Here is a 10,666-nt window from a genome sequence, read left to right as displayed (position 1 = left end):
TTATTTATGCCAGTTTTGCAAAGCTTGCAGAGTAAAACTTATGTACTTTTCGAACTTCTAAATCTATAAAATTGAAAAGCAAAAATCATGTTAAGTAGGGGCAATGAGAAAAAATTCAGAATAGCCAGAAAATAAATGGAAATTGCAACATAGTAAATTGACACTTCAAAGAAAACATCTCAGAAGTCCTGCTTTAATAACGGAATGTAGATATACGTTTACTTGTGCTTGAGGAAAACCTAACCTGGCAGCATCGTGAAGGTTACGGAGATGCTAATCACAGCATTACAATGCTGCCAGGTTAAGTTTCCCCAACTATATTGCTAGTGATTACCAGTCAAGAATCAGCTACTTTCTTACTTTTTTTTTAATGAAAAAAAAACATTTCGCACTTAAATTTTAAAGCAGAAAAAAAAACAAAAAAAAAAGAACAAATGCACATTTTATTATCAGATTATTACAGTAAAAAACCTTAAAAAACAATAGCCATAAACGGAGACTAAATTGATTCAATACTAAAACTCAAACGTTTTAGGAACAGCACATTTTAAATTTATGCAGAAATCATTTTTTTTTATCCTTCATTAAATGTAAATAAAATAAAACCTTTTTGAAATGCATTAAAGATTATTTCTTTAAATTTTTTGCATTCAATGTAATTAATTATTATTCGTACATACAAATATCACATTTATATTACTTATGCACGCATAATTCGTCTCTTATCATACACTATTAAACATTAAAATATTTTCGAAATACAAAATTTACGTTATTCCTAACGAGATTTAAATCATGATTACTCACGAAGTTCCAGAGAACCAAGTTACAATATTAATGGCTTTAGAAATGTAGTAGCTTGTTCCACATCAAGACGTGGAAAAAGTATTTTTGAACAAGTCATTGTTTAACATTTAGAGCGAACTAATTAACCCAGATAAACGCACAACGAACCAAGTCTTATCAGTTAGTGATTGATGACGACTCATTAATCAGTTTTTTTTTTTGTAATTCGAAACTAAACAGAGATGCAATTGAAAATAATAGACGTACCCTTTCTTTCTAAAAGTTTTATTTGACATTCAAACCAAAAAGAGAGCATGCAGGTTGTTCTTGAGTAGTGCATTATTGTTTAAACGTTCAGCATATTGATGTAAAGTACTTTCTTTAATAAAATAATAAAATGATCTGAGACAATTAAAACGGCAATTCCTTTTTGCTAAGTTAGAAGATATTTGTATGACGAAATTGATTGCATTCAGTGTTACTAATAGAATAGTAAACTCTATTGCTTTGTCACACATTTAAATATGCTATTCATACAAGTAGTTCTTAACAGAAAGTAATTGATAGATTTTCTAATAGTTTTTACAGTTGCTGCGAAAATGCGTTTTTCGTTGTTTTGCTAACCATAATAACTTTTTAACTTTGTTGTTTCAAATCTTGTTTACATTTTTTTTGAAACTCTAAAGCGCTGAAAAATAAAAAGACTGCTTTTGCAAAGTCGTGAAAATAATAACCATTTTGATTTAAATACAATGCTAATTTCGTTCTTCATTTTAGATATGAAGATGTATTTTTTTTTTAAAGAATGGTAAAAACTGGCGATATAGTTATTATCTTTTGTTGTTATTTCAATGTAATAAAAAAGTCAGTGTCATTTTTCAATATAATAAAAATCAAATTATTTGTCATTGCCAAGCTAAAAGGCGACTATGCAACATGTTTAAATTCTTAAAATGAAAATGTTAATTAATTTTATTAAAACAGCTACCGTTCAGAAGAATTCATTAACTGCATAATAAGAATTTTTGATCCTTTGTTTTTCTCAATAATTGAATCGATGCAAAAAAAAAAAAAAAAAAAAAAAAAAAAAAAAACGTTCAATATCTTGTGCACACTTTTAATGCAGTAAAAGCACCAAGACTCTTATTTAAAGGCTAATTAACTAAGTGTTATTTAAGTGTTAATTAACTAAACTATCAACTGAAACTCTGTTGCAGGGATGCAGTTATGTAAAACAACATATATTGATATTAGTTATTTGCGTACGAACACGCGGGAGCCAAACGAATAGCCGAATAATGAAAAAAATTTAAATAAATAGTAGGGTAGACCGCAGCACTTTTACGCATTGGGTCAGCGCTAATTCTATTAGCTACCAGTTTGTTTGGGACTTTTGACTTCCTTAAGAGGTTTTCCATCTCCAGCTCAGTCACTCCTATACCGGGATGATGAGTGCTAATAAGCACGAAACTGCAATCTTCGGCTGTAATTGATTGATCTGTCGATGTATTTCATGTATTTCTGCCTTAGCCCTGGCTAATGGGAGGTAACTTACTGAAATTATCATATTGTCTAAAGGTTCAGCACTCGAAATGTAACTACTTTTTCTGGTACAGAACGGTTGATCTAGACTAGACAAATCTTAGTTTTTATTCAATACAATGTTAAAAAATAAGTTGAAAGTATAAAACATTTTCAAATTTACCAGAACCTCTTTTAATAATTCTCCTAATTTTTTGTCTTAATATCGTAAGAAAATGATTCCTTGATAAAATTTAAACAATGATAGTCTGAAAACGTTTGTATTTTAAATTATAATTAATAATAAAAGGATTCTCTTAATTACGAGAAAATAAATGATTACTGTGCATAAAAGAAGCAAATGTAAATGAATTTTCCGGTCTTAATTGAAATCTTTAGAGAAAAATGTTTTGTAAAATTAACATGCAAGGAGAATCGAAATGTGCTTAATATTTGAAGCTACTTCTATTGCCATTATGTGTTTCTAACACTATTTTTTTAGTAACGTAGAAAATTACATTGTTTACATTTATATTAATTTCATTACGACGCTAAGATGACGTCGTTTTTGCAATTTTTATGGAATGAAGGACGTATTTGTTGGTTAAGAATTTTTAAGATCGCCCCCTTTTTACATAGGACAATGAAAACGCTTATAAACTATCCCGAAATTAGTATTATTTTTTCCTAAAAAATGTTACTACTTTATATTCTTTAATTACATATCTTAATGGCATTTGTAGTGAAATCATGCATTTCGGAATTTTTGTGTCTATGAGGAAAAATTGCTGTAGCAATATAGCAAGATAAGCACGTTTCGAAGCCTAAAGTCAACGGGAAAAAAATAATCACCTAACAAAATTTTAATGGTTCTGCTAAAATATTTATTTTCAAAATACCTGTATGTGAAACATTTTTTTAAATAAAAATTAATCAATATCTGTATTGAAAAGAAAAAAAAAAATAAGCTCTTTGAATCCTACATTTGCTTAGAAGGTGGAAGTCATTTATTAAAAGTTAATTTTATGAAGAAAAAAAAGGTTGCTTTTAATGGCCAGCGGAAATTAGAATTACATTAGATTTTTACGGAAATTAATTTGAAGTTAAAGATTTTTCTGCTACACATTTCATTCATTCTAATTAATTGATAAAGTTTTTGAGTTTTCTACCCAATTTAATTTATTAGTTTTTAATTGAATTGCAGCAGTAGCAGTTTTAAGGCCAGGTAAAAAGGTTACCTCATTTCATTACGATTACATGTTTATAAATAATTCAGTTTCTGAAATTGAAGATATGTGTTTAAAATTCATGTGTGTGGCTTTCAGACTGGTTTTTTATATATTAACAAAAAAAACCCCAAATAATACATTTTATTAACCCTTAACTGGTAAAGTGGGGGTTTTACATCCCAGACAATTTTTAAATTTAAAAATATTATTAGTTTACTTTTAAATGTAGTGTGGTCAGTCTACCTATTTTTTCTTTCAGCTAAGTGTCAGCTGACAGAGCAATACAGAATTTAAGTTGGAGTTTAATGTAGCAGATAACTTTAATGTTTGAGATGAAATAAGCCTCATATAAATAAAAGTAAGGGATTTTTTTCCATTTTAATTATTAATTAATACTTTGTATTTGTTAGTGTGCATTTAACTCGATTATTTTCTTTACATTAGACATAATTATTTTGTTTTGAAATGATTTTCTAATAGATTACCAGATTTTAGTTTTGCACACAATTGTTTCGCAATATTTGTGCATAGAGTAAGTCGGGGTATCTTGCCCCGTCAGATTGCCCCAGTAACTGTATTTCACGATTTCAGAAATAGGGTGCGCTCGTGTCGAATTTTTTAAGAGTATTTTTGTACAAAGCAGCCATTTTTAATGAATTTTTAGGGATAATTACAGCGTTATAGCAAAGTGAAAGATGAGAGCGACACTTTTTAGCGCTTGATCCATATTTGTACTTTACGAACTTTTGTTAAAGTAGATAGTGTTCCAGTATTCAGTTAAATTATCTGTTTATACAGTATGAGAACACCATTAAGAAGGCTCTTACCGTCGATTGCATCAAAATTGGATTGATGTTTGAACAAGAGGTGGTGGGGAGATTGGGAAACTTGACAAAAAGGTAATATGCCGAACCTGATTACAGGTTATTTGCCCACATTGAATATTATTTGCGTGTGTTGATATAAATCCGAGAACTATCTTTATTTTCTTTTGTCAGAAAACTATAATATCGCAATCAGGTCTGCATTAGGAAGTTTTTATTTTTAAATGTAAAATAATAATAATAAAAAAAATATTTGAGTACATTTAGTCACAACATTGAAAAAAAAATAAAAATAAAAAAAAGGTTGGAGAAATTGAAAACTCAGACGAAACTTTTTCTGGATTGGAGAATTCTTTTCTGAGGTTTACATTTTTTTTCTGTACTATGAAACACAACATTCAGCTTATTTAGTTGCTAAAAATGTTGCTTTAAATCATCGATGTTCCCCAACCTATGAGTCGAAACCCCTGTCAGGATCAGATACAAGGGGAAGGTTATGGGGACATGATCCCCCCCCGTAAACCGTAGACAATATTATCCGCCCCCATTGTGTTTAAAACACTTAATGCATAAAATATAAACGACTTCAATAATCCATTTTTAGTGATTATTTTCAATACTACTTTTTTTCATTGTTGATAAAATGAAATACTTTCGTTTTTCTCCATCAACTAATTTATTTCTGGCCGATTTAATGCTTTTTACTGACACCCTTCTATTTCAGAATTTTTTTTAACCTAAAACCGTAGGCTGGTTTGCCGGGAACCCACCCCCGGCATTATTCTTACTTTTCAGATGTATAAAGAGTAATCCTTCAAAGTAACAGCATAAACGGGACCGAGAGAGCAGCGTGTAATTTGAATTTACAAAATTCGGACACAGTATTTTCAATTCATTTAGCATCGTTATGATAAGCAAATGCTAGTTACGTAAATTTAAGAATTGCGAGTGAGGCCAGTTTTTGGCCTCATTGTGCATTAATACACGTTTAGAGATCCCATTAAGCGTTGTATCATCGGTTCATATGATAGTCATAGCTCTTTCGCAAGGAGTATAAAAATATAAGACATGGCTACAAAAAACTGGTAGCTACCGACGCTTGTGTTCGAACGAATGATATAGGAAGGTTTGATATCTAGTTAATAAATATTACTGGTGGGTAATTGACAACATATTTAAATTGGTATTATTTGTGTATTAAAGCACAATGAAGCCGCTAAAGCATTCGTGGAATGCATTCTGTCTTTGCCGGATGATACAAATTAAGAGACCTCATAATTCCGAGTTAATGTGAGTCGGGATAATATACGTCGGTGTATTTGTGCACACTCAGTTTAAAAAATATTAAAGGAGAAAAAAATTTAGCATCATTTACATTTTCCTTTGCGTCGATGCTACTTGCAGATGATTTTATTTCTAAAAATTTATTATTTAAATTTGTTTCTAAGAAGTTGTTATTATTTTTTTTTATTTTATCAACATCCAATTGTATTAAGTAACTTTTTAAAACTTAATGAAATTTGATTTCGTATAGCTCGCGTTTAACCTCTACGGAACCTAACACCTATTTTAACACTAACATTAAGTCTTAATTTACGCAGCATTTCCAAGGAATGTAACCCCCGCGTAAAACGAGGGTCTACTGTATTTACTTTTTATTTTTAGATTTGTTGCGCAATTTTAGCCTGTTCAGCGTTCACCTTTGTAGCTTATATAATTTTAAAAGGAGCCACACTCAGAAGTGACAATTCTAATTACTGGTTCTTAAGTATTTGTAATTTAATTAATTTTCCGTTTTAATTGTCTATGTTATTAATTGTTACGTATTACAGTGCTCATATTCTACATATTTTTTATTTTTCTTATTCCCCTTTAGACTTGCTGTTTTAACTCATTTTAATCTGTATCAAGTGTAATACAACGTTCAGGCGCAAAGAAGTAGATCTTTTACGCAAACATCACTTCCCAAGCTTTACGGGGTATCAATGTAAATTATTATTCATACTACAGAGGCAGACCTGTCGCTATAAGTCTTTTCAAGCTTGTCAACAATATCTTGCAGGTGCATCAAATCCATATTGAAATATCATGTTAGATTTCGTTGCAAATTAAAAGTGCACATATGAAGAGGATCTTCCCTCTCCAAAGCGTTGAATCTTGTTTTCAAACTTATGTATTCCAAATACGATTCTCCCAACTGTAATTTCAAATCATCATGTCAAACAACAAGGACATTGTAAGGTTCAGTCCCAATACGGGCATGAGCATTGCTGAGAGGACAATCGATATATTTTTACCTGGTCATTTGCATGTTTATTGAAGTTCACAACGCCATGAATTTTCCATTTGGCTGTATGTTTACTAATGGAGAAATTTACATCTTCCTTTACACGATGTCTGATGAATATCTGAATAGTAAAATACGAAATTCCAATAGTTTCTATTGTACTGAATCACATGTCTTGGACATCGTTAATATTAAATTCTTTTCCTAGCTGTATTTTACTTTCACATTGTTTCTTGTATGCGTATTAGAATCAACTGGTTTTAAAGAAGTCAGGAGAATGAATATTTCTAACTTATCCTTTCCAAAACGCTTTCAATTGAATTTTTTATGCATTTATGATGAATATTTCTTTCCATCTTCAATTATCATTTTTATCTGTGCGATTGCACATTTTTATAACAAACGCGTTACAGCTAACAAAGAAACGTTGGTAGATTCTGACAAAAAGAGGCGAAATATAAAAACTCACACGGTATTACTTATTACTGTAAACTGAATTTAAGTAAAAGTGCAAGAAACTTTTTATTTAACTATGGTCATGACTTTCTTAGATTTTATTTCAGTTTGAATTCACTTTCATATAATTTGGTATGTATAATAGCATTGGATAGATTATTTAGTCTTATTGTTGTCCAGATTTTCTCTGTTATGTTTCTCTGAAAAACAAAAGTCTTCATTAATGATTATTGACACCAAGAAACAAACTTGAGTTTTTCTCAACTCAAGTTAACACATTTTAATTATTACTGAAAAATAATGCTGTTTTAAGATCAGCAAACGCTAAAAATTTAAACAAAGCAAGGGGTGTAATATTATTGCTAGTTTTATTTCAGTTAGTTATATCATAAGGTAAATATGTAGAATAACCTCTTAAAATCAGTTGCAATAATATCACAACTTATCAATATTTCAGTATAAGTAAGTAAATTCAAAGCATAAAAAAGATAAACAGAAATTATGCATTAGTATGTATTAGTAGTAAAAACGTTTTGGAAATTTCTTTCGGTTTTACTGTAAGCAAAAGCAGCCATTCAAACAATTAAACTTACACATATCATTTCTTCAAAAATTATGTTTAAAAAGTTTGAGTGCCTGAAACTGTTCCTAAAAAGGAACTGTTCTTTAAAAAAATATCTCAGCTTTTATAGACAGTTAAAGACAAAGTAAAATTCTTTAGAACAATAGAAAAGCCGAAAAAAAAAACTAATTGTATTCAAGCCAAAACTAATCGCTCTAAACTCTGTTTGCTTTTAACAACCATTCTTTTCGAATAAAAGTATTTATAAAGAGTGGCATTTTTAACATTACATCTTGACTTTTAGAATATTTACACCCACCTTATAACAATAATATTTTTTGGTGGTGGAGTTTTACAGCGAAATGCATTTCCTCACATTATGAAAAGATTCAGAAAGAAATACTGACGTAACTCAAAAAGAAATTCACCACTTATATGCTTGTATTTGTGTAAGCATAGTTCATCAATTTGATTGAACTTTCTGGGCTTAAGCACGGTTTAGGGAAAAAGAATGCACCTCCCAAATTGCTAAGTTTTTCCTAGTAACCTTTTTTCATTTCTTGAAACCAAATATTGAGAATATATTCATAATCTTCAATGTTTGATGCCAAAGAACAATTTTTTTCCTAACATCATTTTTTATTTTAATTGTTAAAAAAAATCCTTTTAGTAGCTAAATTTAAAAAAAAAAATGTTACTTATTAAGAGTTTTTCCGAACAAAGTTTGAAGCAACTGTACAATGGCATTAAATTTCCCCATAAGTGCTAATGTTAAATTTTTCTGTCCTGTTCAAAATTCAACGAAAACTTGTTCAAATCTAAGAGTAAAATATGTAAATGAATGGGGTTGTTTCCAAAATTTTAAAAGCACTATATTTTTCTTCTGAAAGAGCATGCTTAAAAATATAGATGTGACCATTTTTTAAATAATTTTTTTGAATTCAATATTTTAAGGGGTCACAGTATCTTTCAAACATTTTTTTTTAAAGTTTCAGTAAAATTAATATTTCTTTGAAACCATAACATATATACTTATTTCTTAATCAATAAGTTATTTTCAAAATTTAAAAAATATTGCCTACTTTTTTAAAAAATTCAAAAAATTGAGGAAAATTTAAATTTTTAAAAATTCCTAAGGCTTTTTTTATTTTTGCACTAATTTAAAAAAAGTATTTTGCCAAACGATCACTCTATCTCGAAATCATCTCTAAAAATCTGTGCATTCATTTGCTTATGAGTTTGTTAGAAAATTTTCTATGATTAATTATGTAAAAAATCAATTTTTTTTTAAAATGGTTTTTAAAGGTTTAACATGCTCTAAACATTTGAGTAATTTATAAAATGCTTATCCAATCCACAGTTTTGTCAAACATATTATCCCAATTGCAAAAAGTATTATTTTAAAGCTGTATCTTTAATAGGAAAAAACCTTAGGGATTCTAATGACATGAAAACACAAAAAAAAAAAAAAAAACTATCATCGAGAAAAAGCAATTTGAAGTTTTTCTTTTGCATAAGAACACATAGCGAGCATGGCCTAAAACCTTTCATAACTTTTTGAATATTTGAACTAAAGCAATGAAACTTTTCCCCTGTGTTCAGAATAGTTTTTAGTTTTGAAATAAACAATAAAAAAAAATTTCATCGTTTCATCATATTTGATTAAAAAATTACTTAAATCGGTGCACTTTCATTGCTTTCGCTTCTGTCCTATGACGTCTCAAATGATGAAATGCCATTCAGTGTTACCATTCACAGGGCAAAATATTTAATTCGCATCTTTACTCACGTGTATTGGCAACGATATGGTTGATAGCAAGCGTAGTGCGCAATTTTAATTCGCTTCTTGAATATCATAACGTGGAAACGTGGTAGAAAGATGCGCCAAAAAGCATCATTTGTGACGTCATTAAGACCACACCTTGTTTGAAAATAACTGTTGGGAAATTGAAAGTATTTTCTGGGTACATATGTTGTTATTATTTTTTTTTTCATATTCTATCAATTTCAGTGACAAAAAGGACTACTTTTTACTAAAGGAAACAACCCCATTGTCTTTTCCGAGGACTTTTTAATGTAAGAAGTTTGAATCGGACTATCACTGAAACGCTATTAGGGGGGGGGGAGGAGTACAGACTGACCAACGAACCGAAAAAGAGACATAAAACAGATCGACAGACACACATTTTAAACATCTCAAATCCCTACTTTCCTATTTTAAATTTTTCAATAATTTTTTAGTTTCTTCATTTATTTTATTTTTTTTTTTTTTGCTTTTAGTGATATTTTTAAGAAGTCGGCAAAATAAAGTATTTTTGTCTTTTTTAAACCAATCTTTTCTTCTACTGTTTTTTCGAATGGTTTTTACTGTATTTTTGCAGTGCACAGTTCAACCAATCAAAATATTTTATTCATTGTTTAAAGAAAATTATTCTATGTAAAATTCGTAAAGGGTAAAAACCCCAAAACTAGTTCTATTTACCTTTCTTTAAGGAAAATAATTGAATACTTTTTCTTTATATGGATGATATTTATGAAATTTGCAATTCATTATCCGAATTTCCATTCTCGGAAAACTTGCTCTACTTTCTGCTTTTTTTTCAATTAACGATATTTTTTTTTCTTCAGTGTGAACTGTTTACCTATAAGTTATTTATGTGAAAAACAAGTGGACAAATAAGTTGTCTTTTCTTTGGACGATTCACTTTTAATAATAATTAAAAGTGTTTAAGTTCTAGCGAAACTTATTAATTTTTAATTATAAAGTTTTTATAGATTTTATAACGATATTTTTTGACATACCCTTCAGTCAAATTTGATTTATTTTTAATCTTTTTTTTTACGTTCATAGAAATCAGTCAAAAATATTTAAATTAAATGTTTTAATATAAAAGAAAAAAAGGTCAACAAAAATTGAACGCTAAATAATGTAAACGATTTGGTTAAAATGTGTGATTGTACATATCTCGTAAGTTATGGCCTAACTATAACATATCTGGTT

This window comes from Uloborus diversus, unplaced genomic scaffold (assembly GCF_026930045.1).
Source record: "Uloborus diversus isolate 005 unplaced genomic scaffold, Udiv.v.3.1 scaffold_781, whole genome shotgun sequence".
NCBI lineage: Eukaryota > Metazoa > Arthropoda > Arachnida > Araneae > Uloboridae > Uloborus > Uloborus diversus.
Note: the sequence above shows the minus strand (reverse complement) of the source record.